General features: G+C 50.2%; 1 pseudogene; it reads left to right on the top strand.

Moving 5' to 3' along the window:
* LOC147084739 (uncharacterized) overlaps nucleotides 1–21,538 on the top strand; it is a 177,290-nt pseudogene that overhangs the window by 10,753 nt on the left and 144,999 nt on the right.

Genomic DNA, 21,538 nt, shown 5'->3' with positions numbered 1-21,538 from the left:
TTCATTATTATTCTTTACAGATAGTCACTGAGCTCACGGAGAAGGGAAACCGGGCGGACAGTTCCAAACTTCTCCTAACTCTGGTGATGGAGAAATGCTCTGGGGCCCGAAGGGTGATGTGGGAATCCTTGGTGAAAATGCGCCACAGGTTACCAAAGCTGAACAAAATACTGAAAGAGATACAGGAACTTGGTACGTTAACATCACCCACTGAATTCAATGACAGATTCTAACACTGCAGATTTTACTATAATATCACCCAGATCTGAATTGATGAAAGTTAATTGTTTTAAACAGGTTCCGATCCATTTGATTACATGAACATCGCAGAAGGTTTATCCGAAATACCCAGTAAGCTGAGAGGTAAGTGATGAAATGGGGAGATAAAACCGTTTATTTCACTATAGAATCCAAGTATTTGACAGTAGCTGTTTGGTGAGAGGTTGTCAGAATCTGGCAGTCAGAGGTACAAAGGCCAGAGAAAAAAGCCTTAAACGTCATTTGGATTTGTGATTAATCCACAAAAGTTCTGCATAGGTTCAATTTACAATTAACTCCGATTTTGGAATTATTGGCAAATTTGCAGGTCTTGTATGCTCCAGTTAAACTAACTGCACATTGCCTACACCTGGCAGGAACCTGATACACTGTGAAACCCCATACACACCTGGAAGGATCCTGATACACTGTGAAACCCCATACACACCTGGCAGGAACCTGATACACTGTGAAACCCCATACACACCTGGCAGGATCCTGATACACTGTGAAACCCCATACACACCTGGCAGGATCCTGATACACTGTGAAACCCCATACACACCTGGCAGGATCTTGAAACACTGTGAAACCCCATACACACCTGGCAGGATCCTGATACACTCTGAAACCCCACACACACCTGGCAGGTTCCTGATACACTGTGAAACTCCATACACATCTGGCAGGATCCTGATACACTGTGAAACCCCATACAGAGCAGGCAGGATCCTGATACACGGTGAAACCCCATAGAAACCTGGCAGGATCCTGATACACTGTGAAACCACATGCACACCTGGCAGGATCCTGATCTACTGTGAAACCCCATACACACCTGGCAGGATCCTGATAAACTGTGAAACCCCATACACACCTGGCAGGATCCTGATACACTGTGAAACCCCATACACACCTGGCAGGATCCTGATACACTGTGAAACCCCATACGCAATTGACAGTATCGTGATACACTGTGAAACCCCACACACACCTGGCAGGATCCTGACACACTGTGAAACCCCACACACTCCTGGCAGGATGCTGAGACACTGTGAAAGCCCATACACACCTGGCAGGATCCTGATACACTGTGAAATCCCATATACACCTGGCAGGATCCTGATACACTGTGAAACCCCATACACACCTGGCAGGATCCTGATACACTGTGAAACCCCATACACACCTGGCAGTATCCTGGTACACTGTGAAACCCCATACACGCCTGGCAGGATCCTGTTACACTTTGAAACCCCATACTCACCTGACAGGATCGTGATACACTGTGAAACCTCATACACACCTGGCAGGATCCTGATACACTGTAAAACCCCATACACACCTGGCAGGATCATGATACACTGTGAAACCCCATACTCACCTGACAGGTTCGTGATAAACTGTGAAACCTCATACACACCTGTCAGGATCCTGATACACTGTGAAACCTCATACACACCTGGCATGATCCTGATACACTGTGAAAACCCATACCAACCTGGCAGGGTCCTGATACACTGTGAAACCCCATACACACCTGGCAGGATCCTGATACACTGTGAAACCCCATACACACCTGGCAGGATCCTGATACACTGTGAAACCCCATATACACCTGGCAGGATCCTGATACACTGTGAAATCTCATACATACCTGGCAGGATCCTGATTCACTGAAACCCCATACACACCTGGCAGGATCCTGATACACTGTGAAACCCCATACGCAATTGACAGTATCGTGATACACTGTGAAACCCCACACACACCTGGCAGGATCCTGACACACTGTGAAACCCCACACACTCCTGGCAGGATGCTGAGACACTGTGAAACCCCATACACACCTGGCAGGATCCTGATACACTGTGAAACCCCATACACACCTGGCAGGATCTTGATACACTGTGAAACCCCATACACACCTGGCAGGATCCTGATACACTCTGAAACCCCACACACACCTGGCAGGTTCCTGATACACTGTGAAACTCCATACACATCTGGCAGGATCCTGATACACTGTGAAACCCCATACAGAGCTGGCAGGATCCTGATACACGGTGAAACCCCATAGAAACCTGGCAGGATCCTGATACACTGTGAAACCACATGCACATCTGGCAGGATCCTGATCTACTGTGAAACCCCATACACACCTGGCAGGATCCTGATAAACTGTGAAACCCCATACACACCTGGCAGGATCCTGATACACTGTGAAACCCCATACACACCTGGCAGGATCCTGATACACTGTGAAACCCCATACGCAATTGACAGTATCGTGATACACTGTGAAACCCCACACACACCTGGCAGGATCCTGACACACTGTGAAACCCCACACACTCCTGGCAGGATGCTGAGACACTGTGAAAGCCCATACACACCTGGCAGGATCCTGATACACTGTGAAATCCCATATACACCTGGCAGGATCCTGATACACTGTGAAACCCCATACACACCTGGCAGGATCCTGATACACTGTGAAACCCCATACACACCTGGCAGTATCCTGGTACACTGTGAAACTCCATACACGCCTGGCAGGATCCTGTTACACTTTGAAACCCCATACTCGCCTGACAGGATCGTGATACACTGTGATACCTCATACACACCTGGCAGGATCCTGATACACTGTAAAACCCCATACACACCTGGCAGGATCATGATACACTGTGAAACCCCATACTCACCTGACAGGTTCGTGATAAACTGTGAAACCCCATACACACCTGTCAGGATCCTGATACACTGTGAAACCTCATACACACCTGGCATGATCCTGATACACTGTGAAAACCCATACCAACCTGGCAGGGTCCTGATACACTGTGAAACCCCATACACACCTGGCAGGATCCTGATACACTGTGAAACCCCATACACACCTGGCAGGATCCTGATACACTGTGAAACCCCATATACACCTGGCAGGATCCTGATACACTGTGAAATCTCATACATACCTGGCAGGATCCTGATTCACTGAAACCCCATACACACCTGGCAGGATCCTGATACACTGTGAAACCCCATACGCAATTGACAGTATCGTGATACACTGTGAAACCCCACACACACCTGGCCGGATCCTGACACACTGTGAAACCCCACACACTCCTGGCAGGATGCTGAGACACTGTGAAACCCCATACACACCTGGCAGGATCCTGATACACTGTGAAATCCCATATACACCTGGCAGGATCCTGATACACTGTGAAACCCCACACACACCTGGCAGGATCCTGTAACACTGTGAAACCCATTACACACCTGGCAGTATCCTGGTACACTGTGAAACCCCATACACGCCTGGCAGGATCCTGTTACACTGTGAAACCCCATACTCACCTGACAGGATCGTGATACACTGTGAAACCCCATACACACCTGTCAGGATCCTGATACACTGTGAAACCTCATACACACCTGGCATGATCCTGATACACTGTGGAAACCCATACCAACCTGGCAGGGTCCTGATACACTGTGAAACCCCATACACACCTGGCAGGATCCTGATACACTGTGAAACCCCAAACACACCTGGCAGGATCCTGAAACACTGTGAAACCCCATATACACCTGGCAGGATCCTGATACACTGTGAAATCTCATACATACCTGGCAGGATCCTGATTCACTGAAACCCCATACAAAGCTGGCAGGATCCTGATACACTGTGAAACCCCATACGCAATTGACAGTATCGTGATACACTGTGAAACCCCACACACACCTGGCAGGATCCTGACACACTGCGAAACCCCACACACTCCTGGCAGGATGCTGAGACACTGTGAAACCCCATACACACCTGGCAGGATCCTGATACACTGTGAAATTCCATATACACCTGGCAGGATCCTGATACACTGTGAAACCCCATACACACCTGGCAGGATCCTGATACACTGTGAAACCCATTACACACCTGGCAGGATCCTGATACACTGTAAAACCCCATACACACCTGGCAGGATCATGATACACTGTGAAACCCCATACTCACCTGACAGGATCGTGATACACTGTGAAATCCCATACACAGCTGTCCGGATCCTGATACACTGTGAAACCTCATACACACCTGGCATGATCCTGATACACTGTGAAAACCCCTACCAACCTGGCAGGATCCTGATACACTGTGAAAACCCATACCAACCTGGCAGGATCCTGGTACACTGTGAAACCCCATACACACCTGGCAGGATCCTGATACACTGTGAAACCCCATATACACCTGGCAGGATCCTGATACACTGTGAAATCTCATACATACCTGGCAGGATCCTGATTCACTGAAACCCCATACACACCTGGCAGGATCCTGATACACTGTGAAACCCCATACACACCTGGCAGGATCCTGATACACTGTGAAACCCCATACACACCTGGCAGGATCCTGATACACCGTGAAACCCCATACACACCTGGCAGGATCCTGATACACCGTGAAACCCCATATACACCTGGCAGGATACTGTTACACTGTGAAACCCCATACACACCTGGCAGGATCCTGATAAACAGTGAAACCCCATACACACCTGGCAGGATCCTGATACACTGTGAAACCCCATACACACCTGGCAGGATCCTGATACACTGTGAAGCACCATACACACCTGGCAGGATCCTGATACACTATGAAACCCCATATATACCCGGCAGGATCCTGAAACACTGTGAAACCCCATACACACCTGGCAGGATCCTTATACACTGATACCCCATACACTCCTGGCAGAATCCTGATACACTGTGAAACCCCACACACACCTGGCAGGATCCTGATACACTGTGAAACCCCATACACACCTGGCAGCTTCCTGATACACTGTATAACCCCATACACACCTGGCAGGATCCTGATACACTGTGAAACCCCATGCACACCTGGCAGGATCCTGATACACTGTGAAACTCCACACACACCTGGCAGGATCCTTATTCACTGTGAAACCCCATACACACCTGGCAGGATCCTGACACACTGTGAAACACCATACACACCTGGCAGGATCCTTGTACAGTGTGAAACCCCAAACACACCTGGCAGGATCCTGATACACTGTGAAACCCCATACACACCTGGCAGATCCTGATACACTGTGAAACCCCATACACACCTGGCAGGATCCTGATACACTGTGAAACACCATACACACCTGGCAGGATACTGATACACTGTGAAACCCCATACACACCTGGCAGGATCCTGATAGACTGTGAAACCCCATACACACCTGGCAGGGTCCTGATACACTGTGAAACCCCATACACACCTAGCAGGATCTTGATACACTGTGAAACCCCATACTCACCTGGCAGTATCCTGAGACACTGTGAAACCCCATACACACTTGGCGGGAACCTGATACACTGTGAAACCCCATACACACTTGGAACGATCCTGATACACTGCGAAACCCCATACACACCTGGCAGGATCCTGATACACTGTGAAACCCCATACACACCTGGCAGGATCCTGATACACTGTGAAAACCCATACACAACTGGCAGGATCCTGATACACTGTGAAACCCCATACACACCTGGCAGGATCCTGACACACTGTGAAACCCCATACACACCTGGCAGGATCCTGATACACTGTGAAACCCCATACACACCTGGCAGGATCCTGATACACTGTGAAGCCCATACACACCTGGCAGGATCCTGATACACTGTGAAACCCCATACACATCTGGCAGGATCCTGATACACTGTGAAACCCCATACTCACATGGCAGGATCCTGATACACTGTGAAAACCCATACACACCTGGCAGGACCCTGATACACTGTGAAACCCCATACACACCTGGCAGGATCCTGATAGACTGTGAACCCCATACACCCCTGGCAGAATCCTGATACACCGTGAAACCCCATACACATCTGGCAGGATCCTGATACACCGTGAAACCCCATACACACCTGGCAGGATCCTGTTACACTGTGAAACCCCATACACACCTAGCAGGATCCTGATACACTGTGAAACCCCATACACACCTGGCAGGATCCTGATACACGATGAAACCCCATACATACGCGGCAGGATCCTGAAACACTGTGAAACCCCGTACACACCTGGCAGGATCATTATACACTGATACCCCATACACATCTGGCAGAATCCTGATACACTGTGAAACCCCACACACACCCGGCCGGATCCTGATACACTGTGAAACCCCATACACACCTGGCAGGATCCTGATACACTGTGAAACCTCATACACACCTGGCAGGATCCTGACACACTGTGAATCCCCATACACACCTGGCAGGAACCTGATACACTGTGAAACCCCATACACACCTGGCAGGAACCTGATACACTGTGAAACCCCATACACAACTGGCAGGATCCTGATCCACTGAAACCCCAGACATGCCTGGCAGGATCCTGATAAACTGTGGAACCCCATACACACCTGGCAGGATCCTGATACACTGTGGAACCCCATATTCACCTGACAGGATCGTGATACACTGTGAAACCTCATACACACCTGGCAGGAACCTGATACCCTGTGAAACCCCATACACACCTGGCAGGATCCTGATACACTTTGAAACCCCATTCACACCTGGCAGGGCCCTGATACACTGTGAAACCCCATACACACCTGGCAGGATACTGATACACTGTGAAACCTCATACACACCTGGCAGGATCCTGATACACTGTGAAACCCCATACACACCTGGCAGAATCCTGATACACTTTGAAACCCCATACGCACCTGGCAGGATCCTGATACACTGTGAAGCCCCATACACACCTGGCAGGAACCTGATACACTGCGAAACCCCATACACACCTGGCAGGATCCTGATACACTGTGAAACCCCATACACACCGGGCAGGATACTGATACACTGTGAAACCCCATACACACCTGGCAGGATCCTGATACACTGCGAAAACCTATACACACCTGGCAGGATCCTGATACACTGTGAAACCCCATACAAACCTGTCAGGATCCTGATACACTGTTAAAACCCAGGCAAACCTGGCAGGGTCCTGATACACTGTGAAACCCCATACACACCTGGCAGGATCCTGTTACACTGGTAAACCCTGTACACACCTGGCAGGATCCTGATACAATGTGAAACCCCATACACACCTGGCAGGATCCTGATACACTGTGAAACCCCATGCACATCTGGCAGGATCCTGATACACTGCGAAACCCCAAGCACACCTGGCAGGAACCTGATACTCTGTGAAACCCCATACACACCTGGCAGGATCCTGATACACTGTGAAACCCCATACACACCTGGCAGCTTCCTGATACACTGTATAACCCCATACACACCTGGCAGGATCCTGATACACTGTGAAACCCCATGCACACCTGGCAGGATCCTGATACACTGTGAAACTCCACACACACCTGGCAGGATCCTTATTCACTGTGAAACCCCATACACACCTGGCAGGATGCTGACACACTGTGAAACACCTTACACACCTGGCAGGATCCTTGTACAGTGTGAAACCCCAAACACACCTGGCAGGATCCTGATACACTGTGAAACCCCATACACACCTAGCAGATCCTGATACACTGTGAAACCCCATACACACCTGGCAGGACCCTGATACACTGTGAAACACCATACACACCTGGCAGGATACTGATACACTGTGAAACCCCATACACACCTGGCAGGATCCTGATAGACTGTGAAACCCCATACACACCTGGCAGGGTCCTGATACACTGTGAAACCCCATACACACCTGGCAGGATCTTGATACACTGTGAAACCCCATACTCACCTGGCAGTATCCTGAGACACTGTGAAACCCCATACACACTTGGCGGGAACCTGATACACTGTGAAACCCCATACACACTTGGAACGATCCTGATACACTGCGAAACCCCATACACACCTGGCAGGATCCTGATACACTGTGAAAACCCATACACAACTGGCAGGATCCTGATACACTGTGAAACCCCATACACACCTGGCAGGATCCTGACACACTGTGAAACCCCATACACACCTGGCAGGATCCTGATACACTGTGAAACCCCATATACACCTGGCAGGATCCTGATACACTGTGAAGCCCATACACACCTGGCAGGATCCTGATACACTGTGAAACCCCATACACATCTGGCAGGATCCTGATACACTGTGAAACCCCATACTCACATGGCAGGATCCTGATACACTGTGAAAACCCATACACACCGACAGGACCCTGATACACTGTGAAACCCCATACACACCTGGCAGGATCCTGATAGACTGTGAACCCCATACACCCCTGGCAGGATCCTGATACACCGTGAAACCCCATACACATCTGGCAGGATCCTGATACACCGTGAAACCCCATACACACCTGGCAGGATCCTGTTACACTGTGAAACCCCATACACACCTAGCAGGATCCTGATACACTGTGAAACCCCATACACACCTGGCAGGATCCTGATACACGATGAAACCCCATACATACGCGGCAGGATCCTGAAACACTGTGAAACCCCTTACACACCTGGCAGGATCCTGATACACTTTGAAACCCCATTCACACCTGGCAGGGCCCTGATACACTGTGAAACCCCATACACACCTGGCAGGATACTGATACACTGTGAAACCCCATACACATCTGGCAGAATCCTGATACACTGTGAAACCCCACACACACCCGGCCGGATCCTGATACACTGTGAAACCCCATACACACCTGGCAGGATCCTGATACACTGTGAAACCTCATACACACCTGGCAGGATCCTGACACACTGTGAATCCCCATACACACCTGGCAGGAACCTGATACACTGTGAAACCCCATACACACCTGGCAGGAACCTGATACACTGTGAAACCCCATACACAACTGGCAGGATCCTGATCCACTGAAACCCCAGACATGCCTGGCAGGATCCTGATAAACTGTGAAACCCCATACACACCTGGCAGGGTCCTGATACACTGTGAAACCCCATGCACACCTGGCAGGATCCTGATACACTGTGAAACCTCATACACACCTGGCAGGATCCTGACACACTGTGAATCCCCATACACACCTGGCAGGAACCTGATACACTGTGAAACCCCATACACACCTGGCAGGAACCTGATACACTGTGAAACCCCATACACACCTGGCAGGATCCTGATTCACTGTGAAACCCCATACACACCTGGCAGGATCCTGATACACTGTGAAGCCCATACACACCTGGCAGGATCCTGATACACTGTGAAACCCCATACACATCTGGCAGGATCCTGATACACTGTGAAACCCCATACTCACATGGCAGGATCCTGATACACTGTGAAAACCCATACACACCGACAGGACCCTGATACACTGTGAAACCCCATACACACCTGGCAGGATCCTGATAGACTGTGAACCCCATACACCCCTGGCAGGATCCTGATACACCGTGAAACCCCATACACATCTGGCAGGATCCTGATACACCGTGAAACCCCATACACACCTGGCAGGATCCTGTTACACTGTGAAACCCCATACACACCTAGCAGGATCCTGATACACTGTGAAACCCCATACACACCTGGCAGGATCCTGATACACGATGAAACCCCATACATACGCGGCAGGATCCTGAAACACTGTGAAACCCCGTACACACCTGGCAGGATCCTGATACACTTTGAAACCCCATTCACACCTGGCAGGGCCCTGATACACTGTGAAACCCCATACACACCTGGCAGGATACTGATACACTGTGAAACCCCATACACATCTGGCAGAATCCTGATACACTGTGAAACCCCACACACACCCGGCCGGATCCTGATACACTGTGAAACCCCATACACACCTGGCAGGATCCTGATACACTGTGAAACCTCATACACACCTGGCAGGATCCTGACACACTGTGAATCCCCATACACACCTGGCAGGAACCTGATACACTGTGAAACCCCATACACACCTGGCAGGAACCTGATACACTGTGAAACCCCATACACAACTGGCAGGATCCTGATCCACTGAAACCCCAGACATGCCTGGCAGGATCCTGATAAACTGTGGAACCCCATACACACCTGGCAGGGTCCTGATACACTGTGAAACCCCATACACACCTGGCAGGATCCTGATACACTGTGAAACCTCATACACACCTGGCAGGATCCTGACACACTGTGAATCCCCATACACACCTGGCAGGAACCTGATACACTGTGAAACCCCATACACACCTGGCAGGATCCTGATACACTGTGAAACCCCATACACACCTGGCAGGATCCTGATACACTGTGAAGCCCATACACACCTGGCAGGATCCTGATACACTGTGAAACCCCATACACATCTGGCAGGATCCTGATACACTGTGAAACCCCATACTCACATGGCAGGATCCTGATACACTGTGAAAACCCATACACACCGACAGGACCCTGATACACTGTGAAACCCCATACACACCTGGCAGGATCCTGATAGACTGTGAACCCCATACACCCCTGGCAGGATCCTGATACACCGTGAAACCCCATACACATCTGGCAGGATCCTGATACACCGTGAAACCCCATACACACCTGGCAGGATCCTGTTACACTGTGAAACCCCATACACACCTAGCAGGATCCTGATACACTGTGAAACCCCATACACACCTGGCAGGATCCTGATACACGATGAAACCCCATACATACGCGGCAGGATCCTGAAACACTGTGAAACCCCGTACACACCTGGCAGGATCCTGATACACTTTGAAACCCCATTCACACCTGGCAGGGCCCTGATACACTGTGAAACCCCATACACACCTGGCAGGATACTGATACACTGTGAAACCCCATACACATCTGGCAGAATCCTGATACACTGTGAAACCCCACACACACCCGGCCGGATCCTGATACACTGTGAAACCCCATACACACCTGGCAGGATCCTGATACACTGTGAAACCTCATACACACCTGGCAGGATCCTGACACACTGTGAATCCCCATACACACCTGGCAGGAACCTGATACACTGTGAAACCCCATACACACCTGGCAGGAACCTGATACACTGTGAAACCCCATACACAACTGGCAGGATCCTGATCCACTGAAACCCCAGACATGCCTGGCAGGATCCTGATAAACTGTGGAACCCCATACACACCTGGCAGGGTCCTGATACACTGTGAAACCCCATACACACCTGGCAGGATACTGATACACTGTGAAACCTCATACACACCTGGCAGGATCCTGATACACTGTTAAACCCCATATACACCTGGCAGAATCCTGATACACTTTGAAACCCCATACGCACCTGGCAGGATCCTGATACACTGTGAAGCCCCATACACACCTGGCAGGAACCTGATACACTGTGAAACCCCATACACACCTGGCAGGATCCTGATACACTGTGAAACCCCATACACACCGGGCAGGATCCTGATACACTGTGAAACCCCATACACACCTGGCAGGATCCTGATACACTGCGAAAACCTATACACACCTGGCAGGATCCTGATACACTGTGAAACCCCATACAAACCTGTCAGGATCCTGATACACTGTTAAAACCCAAGCAAACCTGGCAGGGTCCTGATACACTGTGAAACCCCATACACACCTGGCAGGATCCTGTTACACTGGTAAACCCTGTACACACCTGGCAGGATCCTGATACAATGTGAAACCCCATACACACCTGGCAGGATCCTGATACACTGTGAAACCCCATGCACACCTGGCAGGATCCTGATACACTGCGAAACCCCAAGCACACCTGGCAGGAACCTGATACACTGTGAAACCCCATACACACCTGGCAGGATCCTGATACACTGCGAAACCCCATACACACCTGGCAGGAACCTGATACACTGTGAAACCCCATACACACCTGGCAGGATCCTGATACACTGTGAAACCGCATTCTCACCTGGCAGGATCCTGATGCACTATGAAACCCCATACATATCCGGCAGGTTCCTGAAACACTGTGAAATCCCATACACACCTGGCAGGATCCTTATACACTGATACCCCATACACACCTGGCAGTATCCTGATACACTGTGAAACCCCATAGACACCTGGCAGGATCATGATACACTGTGAAACCCCATACACACCTGGCAGGATCCTGATACACTGTGAAACCCCATGCACACCTGGCAGGATCCTGATACACTGTGAAACCCCATACACACCTGGCAGGATCCCGATACACTGTGAAACTCCATACACACCTGGCAGGATCCTGACACACTGTGAAACCCCATACAAACCTGGCAGGATCCTGGTACACTGTGAAACCCCAAACACACCTGGCAGGATCCTGATACACTGTGGACCCCCATACACACCTGGCAGGTCCTGATACACTTTGAAACCCCAGACACACCTGGCAGGATCCTGATGCACTGTGAATCCCCATACACACCTGGCAGGATCCTGTTACACCGGTAAACCGCATACATACCTGGCAGGATCCTGAAACAATGTGAAACCCCATGCACACCTGGCAGGCTCCTGATACACTGTTAAAACCCATACACATCTGGCACGATCCTGATACACTGTGAAACCCCATACACACCTGGCAGGATCCTGATGCAATGTGAAACCCCAGACACACCTGGCAGGATCCTGATACACTGTGAAACCCCATACACACCTGGCAGGCCCTGATACACTGTGAAACCCCATACACACCTGGCAGGATCCTGATACACTGTGAAACACCAAACACACCTGGCAGGATAATGATACACTGCGAAACCCCATACACACCTGGCAGGATCCTGATAGACTGTGAAACCCCATACACACCTGGCAGGATCCTGATACACTTTGAAACCCCATACACACCTGGCAAGACCCTGACACACTGTGAAACACCATACACACCTGGCAGGATCCTGGTACACTGTGAAACCCCAAACACACCTGGCAGGATCCTGATACACTGTGAAACCCCATATACACCTGGGAGGATCCTGATACACTGTGAAACCCCATACACTCCTGGCAGGAACCTGATAAACTGTGAAACCCCATACACACCTGGCAGGATCCTGATACACTGTGAAACCACATACACACCTGGCAGGATCCTGATACACTGTGAAGCCCCATACACACCTGGCAGGATCCTGATACACTGTGAAACCCCATACACAATTGACAGTATCGTGATACACTGTGAAACCCCACACACACCTGGCAGGATCCTGATACACTGTGAAACCCCACACACTCCTGGCAGGATGCTGAGACACTGAGAAACCCCATACACACCTGGCAGGATCCTGATACACTGTGAAATCCCATATACACCTGGCAGGATCCTGATACCCTGTGAAACCCCATACTCACCTGGCAGGATCCTGATACACTGTGAAACCCCATACACACCTGGCAGTATCCTGGTGCACTGTGAAACCCCATACATGCCTGGCAGGATCCTGTTACACTGTGAAACCCCATACTCACCTGACAGGATCGTGATACACTGTGAAACCTCATACACACCTGGCTGGATCCTGATACACTGCAAAACCCCATACACACCTGGCAGGAACATGATACACTGTGAAACCCCATACTCACCTGACAGGATCGTGATACACTGTGAAACCCCATACACACCTGTCAGGATCCTGATACACTGTGAAACCGCATACACACCTGGCATGATCCTGATACACTGTGAAAACCCATACCAGCCTGGCAGGATCCTTATACACTGTGAAACCCCATACACACCTGGCAGGATCCTGATACACTGTAAAACCCCATACACACCTGGCAGGATCATGATACACTGTGAAACCCCATACTCACCTGACAGGATCGTGATAAACTGTGAAATCCCATACACACCTGTCAGGATCCTGATACACTCTGAAACCTCATACACACCTGGCATTATCCTGATACACTGTGAAAACCCATACCAACCTGGCAGGGTCCTGATACACTGTGAAACCCCATACACACCTGGCAGGATCCTGATACACTGTGAAACCCCATACACACCTGGCAGGATCCTGATACACTGTGAAACCCCATATACACCTGGCAGGATCCTAATACACTGTGAAATCTCATACATACCTGGCAGGATCCTGATTCACTGAAACCCCATACACACCTGGCAGGATCCTGATACACTGTGAAACCCCATACGCAATTGACAGTATCGTGATACACTGTGAAACCCCACACACACCTGGCAGGATCCTGACACACTGTGAAACCCCACACACTCCTGGCAGGATGCTGAGACACTGTGAAACCCCATACACACCTGGCAGGATCCTGATACACTGTGAAATTCCATATACACCTGGCAGGATCCTGATACACTGTGAAACCCCATACACACCTGGCAGGATCCTGATACACTGTGAAACCCATTACACACCTGGCAGTATCCTGGTACACTGTGAAACCCCATACACGCCTGGCAGGATCCTGTTACACTGTGAAACCCCATACTCACCTGACAGGATCGTGATACACTGTGAAACCTCATACACACCTGGCAGGATCCTGATACACTGTAAAACCCCATGCACACCTGGCAGGATCCTGATACACTGTGAAACCCCATACACACCTGGCAGGATCCCGATACACTGTGAAACTCCATACACACCTGGCAGGATCCTGACACACTGTGAAACCCCATACAAACCTGGCAGGATCCTGGTACACTGTGAAACCCCAAACACACCTGGCAGGATCCTGATACACTGTGGACCCCCATACACACCTGGCAGGTCCTGATACACTTTGAAACCCCAGACACACCTGGCAGGATCCTGATACACTGTGAATCCCCATACACACCTGGCAGGATCCTGTTACACCGGTAAACCGCATACATACCTGGCAGGATCCTGAAACAATGTGAAACCCCATACACACCTGGCAGGCTCCTGATACACTGTTAAAACCCATACACATCTGGCACGATCCTGATACACTGTGAAACCCCATACACACCTGGCAGGATCCTGATGCAATGTGAAACCCCAGACACACCTGGCAGGATCCTGATACACTGTGAAACCCCATACACACCTGGCAGGCCCTGATACACTGTGAAACCCCATCCACACCTGGCAGGATCCTGATACACTGTGAAACACTAAACACACCTGGCAGGATAATGATACACTGCGAAACCCCATACACACCTGGCAGGATCCTGATAGACTGTGAAACCCCATACACACCTGGCAGGATCCTGATACACTTTGAAACCCCATACACACCTGGCAAGACCCTGACACACTGTGAAACACCATACACACCTGGCAGGATCCTGGTACACTGTGAAACCCCAAACACACCTGGCAGGATCCTGATACACTGTGAAACCCCATATACACCTGGGAGGATCCTGATACACTGTGAAACCCCATACACTCCTGGCAGGAACCTGATAAACTGTGAAACCCCATACACACCTGGCAGGATCCTGATACACTGTGAAACCACATACACACCTGGCAGGATCCTGATACACTGTGGACCCCCATACACACCTGGCAGGTCCTGATACACTTTGAAACCCCAGACACACCTGGCAGGATCCTGATGCACTGTGAATCCCCATACACACCTGGCAGGATCCTGTTACACCGGTAAACCGCATACATACCTGGCAGGATCCTGAAACAATGTGAAACCCCATACACACCTGGCAGGCTCCTGATACACTGTTAAAACCCATACACATCTGGCACGATCCTGATACACTGTGAAACCCCATACACACCTGGCAGGATCCTGATGCAATGTGAAACCCCAGACACACCTGGCAGGATCCTGATACACTGTGAAACCCCATACACACCTGGCAGGCCCTGATACACTGTGAAACCCCATACACACCTGGCAGGATCCTGATACACTGTGAAACACCAAACACACCTGGCAGGATAATGATACACTGCGAAACCCCATACACACCTGGCAGGATCCTGATAGACTGTGAAACCCCATACACACCTGGCAGGATACTGATACACTTTGAAACCCCATACACACCTGGCAAGACCCTGACACACTGTGAAACACCATACACACCTGGCAGGATCCTGGTACACTGTGAAACCCCAAACACACCTGGCAGGATCCTGATACACTGTGAAACCCCATATACACCTGGGAGGATCCTGATACACTGTGAAACCCCATACACTCCTGGCAGGAACCTGATAAACTGTGAAACCCCATACACACCTGGCAGGATCCTGATACACTGTGAAACCACATACACACCTGGCAGGATCCTGATACACTGTGAAGCCCCATACACACCTGGCAGGATCCTGATACACTGTGAAACCCCATACACAATTGACAGTATCGTGATACACTGTGAAACCCCACACACACCTGGCAGGATCCTGATACACTGTGAAACCCCACACACTCCTGGCAGGATGCTGAGACACTGAGAAACCCCATACACACCTGGCAGGATCCTGATACACTGTGAAATCCCATATACACCTGGCAGGATCCTGATACCCTGTGAAACCCCATACTCACCTGGCAGGATCCTGATACACTGTGAAACCCCATACACACCTGGCAGTATCCTGGTGCACTGTGAAACCCCATACATGCCTGGCAGGATCCTGTTACACTGTGAAACCCCATACTCACCTGACAGGATCGTGATACACTGTGAAACCTCATACACACCTGGCTGGATCCTGATACACTGCAAAACCCCATACACACCTGGCAGGAACATGATACACTGTGAAACCCCATACTCACCTGACAGGATCGTGATACACTGTGAAACCCCATACACACCTGTCAGGATCCTGATACACTGTGAAACCGCATACACACCTGGCATGATCCTGATACACTGTGAAAACCCATACCAGCCTGGCAGGATCCTTATACACTGTGAAACCCCATACACACCTGGCAGGATCCTGATACACTGTAAAACCCCATACACACCTGGCAGGATCATGATACACTGTGAAACCCCATACTCACCTGACAGGATCGTGATAAACTGTGAAATCCCATACACACCTGTCAGGATCCTGATACACTCTGAAACCCTCATACACACCTGGCATTATCCTGATACACTGTGAAAACCCATACCAACCTGGCAGGGTCCTGATACACTGTGAAACCCCATACACACCTGGCAGGATCCTGATACACTGTGAAACCCCATACACACCTGGCAGGATCCTGATACACTGTGAAACCCCATATACACCTGGCAGGATCCTAATACACTGTGAAATCTCATACATACCTGGCAGGATCCTGATTCACTGAAACCCCATACACACCTGGCAGGATCCTGATACACTGTGAAACCCCATACGCAATTGACAGTATCGTGATACACTGTGAAACCCCACACACACCTGGCAGGATCCTGACACACTGTGAAACCCCACACACTCCTGGCAGGATGCTGAGACACTGTGAAACCCCATACACACCTGGCAGGATCCTGATACACTGTGAAATTCCATATACACCTGGCAGGATCCTGATACACTGTGAAACCCCATACACACCTGGCAGGATCCTGATACACTGTGAAACCCATTACACACCTGGCAGTATCCTGGTACACTGTGAAACCCCATACACGCCTGGCAGGATCCTGTTACACTGTGAAACCCCATACTCACCTGACAGGATCGTGATACACTGTGAAACCTCATACACACCTGGCAGGATCCTGATACACTGTAAAACCCCATGCACACCTGGCAGGATCCTGATACACTGTGAAACCCCATACACACCTGGCAGGATCCCGATACACTGTGAAACTCCATACACACCTGGCAGGATCCTGACACACTGTGAAACCCCATACAAACCTGGCAGGATCCTGGTACACTGTGAAACCCCAAACACACCTGGCAGGATCCTGATACACTGTGGACCCCCATACACACCTGGCAGGTCCTGATACACTTTGAAACCCCAGACACACCTGGCAGGATCCTGATACACTGTGAATCCCCATACACACCTGGCAGGATCCTGTTACACCGGTAAACCGCATACATACCTGGCAGGATCCTGAAACAATGTGAAACCCCATACACACCTGGCAGGCTCCTGATACACTGTTAAAACCCATACACATCTGGCACGATCCTGATACACTGTGAAACCCCATACACACCTGGCAGGATCCTGATGCAATGTGAAACCCCAGACACACCTGGCAGGATCCTGATACACTGTGAAACCCCATACACACCTGGCAGGCCCTGATACACTGTGAAACCCCATCCACACCTGGCAGGATCCTGATACACTGTGAAACACTAAACACACCTGGCAGGATAATGATACACTGCGAAACCCCATACACACCTGGCAGGATCCTGATAGACTGTGAAACCCCATACACACCTGGCAGGATCCTGATACACTTTGAAACCCCATACACACCTGGCAAGACCCTGACACACTGTGAAACACCATACACACCTGGCAGGATCCTGGTACACTGTGAAACCCCAAACACACCTGGCAGGATCCTGATACACTGTGAAACCCCATATACACCTGGGAGGATCCTGATACACTGTGAAACCCCATACACTCCTGGCAGGAACCTGATAAACTGTGAAACCCCATACACACCTGGCAGGATCCTGATACACTGTGAAACCACATACACACCTGGCAGGATCCTGATACACTGTGAAGCCCCATACACACCTGGCAGGTTCCTGATACACTGTGAAACCCCATACACAATTGACAGTATCGTGATACACTGTGAAACCCCACACACACCTGGCAGGATCCTGATACACTGTGAAACCCCACACACTCCTGGCAGGATGCTGAGACACTGAGAAACCCCATACACACCTGGCAGGATCCTGATACACTGTGAAATCCCATATACACCTGGCAGGATCCTGATACCCTGTGAAACCCCATACTCACCTGGCAGGATCCTGATACACTGTGAAACCCCATACACACCTGGCAGTATCCTGGTGCACTGTGAAACCCCATACATGCCTGGCAGGATCCTGTTACACTGTGAAACCCCATACTCACCTGACAGGATCGTGATACACTGTGAAACCTCATACACACCTGGCTGGATCCTGATACACTGCAAAACCCCATACACACCTGGCAGGAACATGATACACTGTGAAACCCCATACTCACCTGACAGGATCGTGATACACTGTGAAACCCCATACACACCTGTCAGGATCCTGATACACTGTGAAACCTCATACACACCTGGCATGATCCTGATACACTGTGAAAACCCATACCAGCCTGGCAGTATCCTTATACACTGTGAAACCCCATACACACCTGGCAGGATCCTGATACACTGTAAAACCCCATACACACCTGGCAGGATCATGATACACTGTGAAACCCCATACTCACCTGACAGGATCGTGATAAACTGTGAAACCCCATACACACCTGTCAGGATCCTGATACACTGTGAAACCTCATACACACCTGGCATTATCCTGATACACTGTGAAAACCCATACCAACCTGGCAGGGTCCTGATACACTGTGAAACCCCATACACACCTGGCAGGATCCTGATACACTGTGAAACCCCATACACACCTGGCAGGTTCCTGATACACTGTGAAACCCCATATACACCTGGCAGGATCCTAATACACTGTGAAATCTCATACATACCTGGCAGGATCCTGATTCACTGAAACCCCATACACACCTGGCAGGATCCTGATACACTGTGAAACCCCATACGCAATTGACAGCATCATGATACACTGTGAAACCCCACACACACCTGGCAGGATCCTGAAACACTGTGAAACCCCACACACTCCTGGCAGGATGCTGAGACACTGTGAAACCCCATACACACCTGGCAGGATCCTGATACACTGTGAAATCCCATATACACCTGGCAGGATCCTGATACACTGTGAAACCCCATACACACCTGGCAGGATGCTGAGACACTGAGAAACCCCATACGCAATTGACAGTATCGTGATACACTGTGAAACCCCACACACACCTGGCAGGATCCTGACACACTGTGAAACACCACACACTCCTGGCAGGATGCTGAGACACTGTGAAACCCCATACACACCTGGCAGGATCCTGATAAACTGTGAAATTCCATATACACCTGGCAGGATCCTGATACACTGTGAAACCCCATACACACCTGGCAGGATCCTGATACACTGTGAAACCCATTACACACCTGGCAGTATCCTGGTACACTGTGAAACCCCATACACGCCTGGCAGGATCCTGTTACACTGTGAAACCCCATACTCACCTGACAGGATCGTGATACACTGTGAAACCTCATACACACCTGGCAGGATCCTGATACACTGTAAAACCCCATGCACACCTGGCAGGATCCTGATACACTGTGAAACCCCATACACACCTGGCAGGATCCCGATACACTGTGAAACTCCATACACACCTGGCAGGATCCTGACACACTGTGAAACCCCATACAAACCTGGCAGGATCCTGGTACACTGTGAAACCCCAAACACACCTGGCAGGATCCTGATACACTGTGGACCCCCATACACACCTGGCAGGTCCTGATACACTTTGAAACCCCAGACACACCTGGCAGGATCCTGATACACTGTGAATCCCCATACACACCTGGCAGGATCCTGTTACACCGGTAAACCGCATACATACCTGGCAGGATCCTGAAACAATGTGAAACCCCATACACACCTGGCAGGCTCCTGATACACTGTTAAAACCCATACACATCTGGCACGATCCTGATACACTGTGAAACCCCATACACACCTGGCAGGATCCTGATGCAATGTGAAACCCCAGACACACCTGGCAGGATCCTGATACACTGTGAAACCCCATACACACCTGGCAGGCCCTGATACACTGTGAAACCCCATCCACACCTGGCAGGATCCTGATACACTGTGAAACACTAAACACACCTGGCAGGATAATGATACACTGCGAAACCCCATACACACCTGGCAGGATCCTGATAGACTGTGAAACCCCATACACACCTGGCAGGATCCTGATACACTTTGAAACCCCATACACACCTGGCAAGACCCTGACACACTGTGAAACACCATACACACCTGGCAGGATCCTGGTACACTGTGAAACCCCAAACACACCTGGCAGGATCCTGATA

Source organism: Somniosus microcephalus, unplaced genomic scaffold (assembly GCF_052327205.1).
Source record: "Somniosus microcephalus isolate GS21.2 unplaced genomic scaffold, FLI_Smic_1.0 unresolved_chr9, whole genome shotgun sequence".
Classification (NCBI taxonomy): Eukaryota; Metazoa; Chordata; class Chondrichthyes; order Squaliformes; family Somniosidae; genus Somniosus; species Somniosus microcephalus.
Note: the sequence above shows the minus strand (reverse complement) of the source record. Positions and strands in the feature narration are given on the sequence as shown.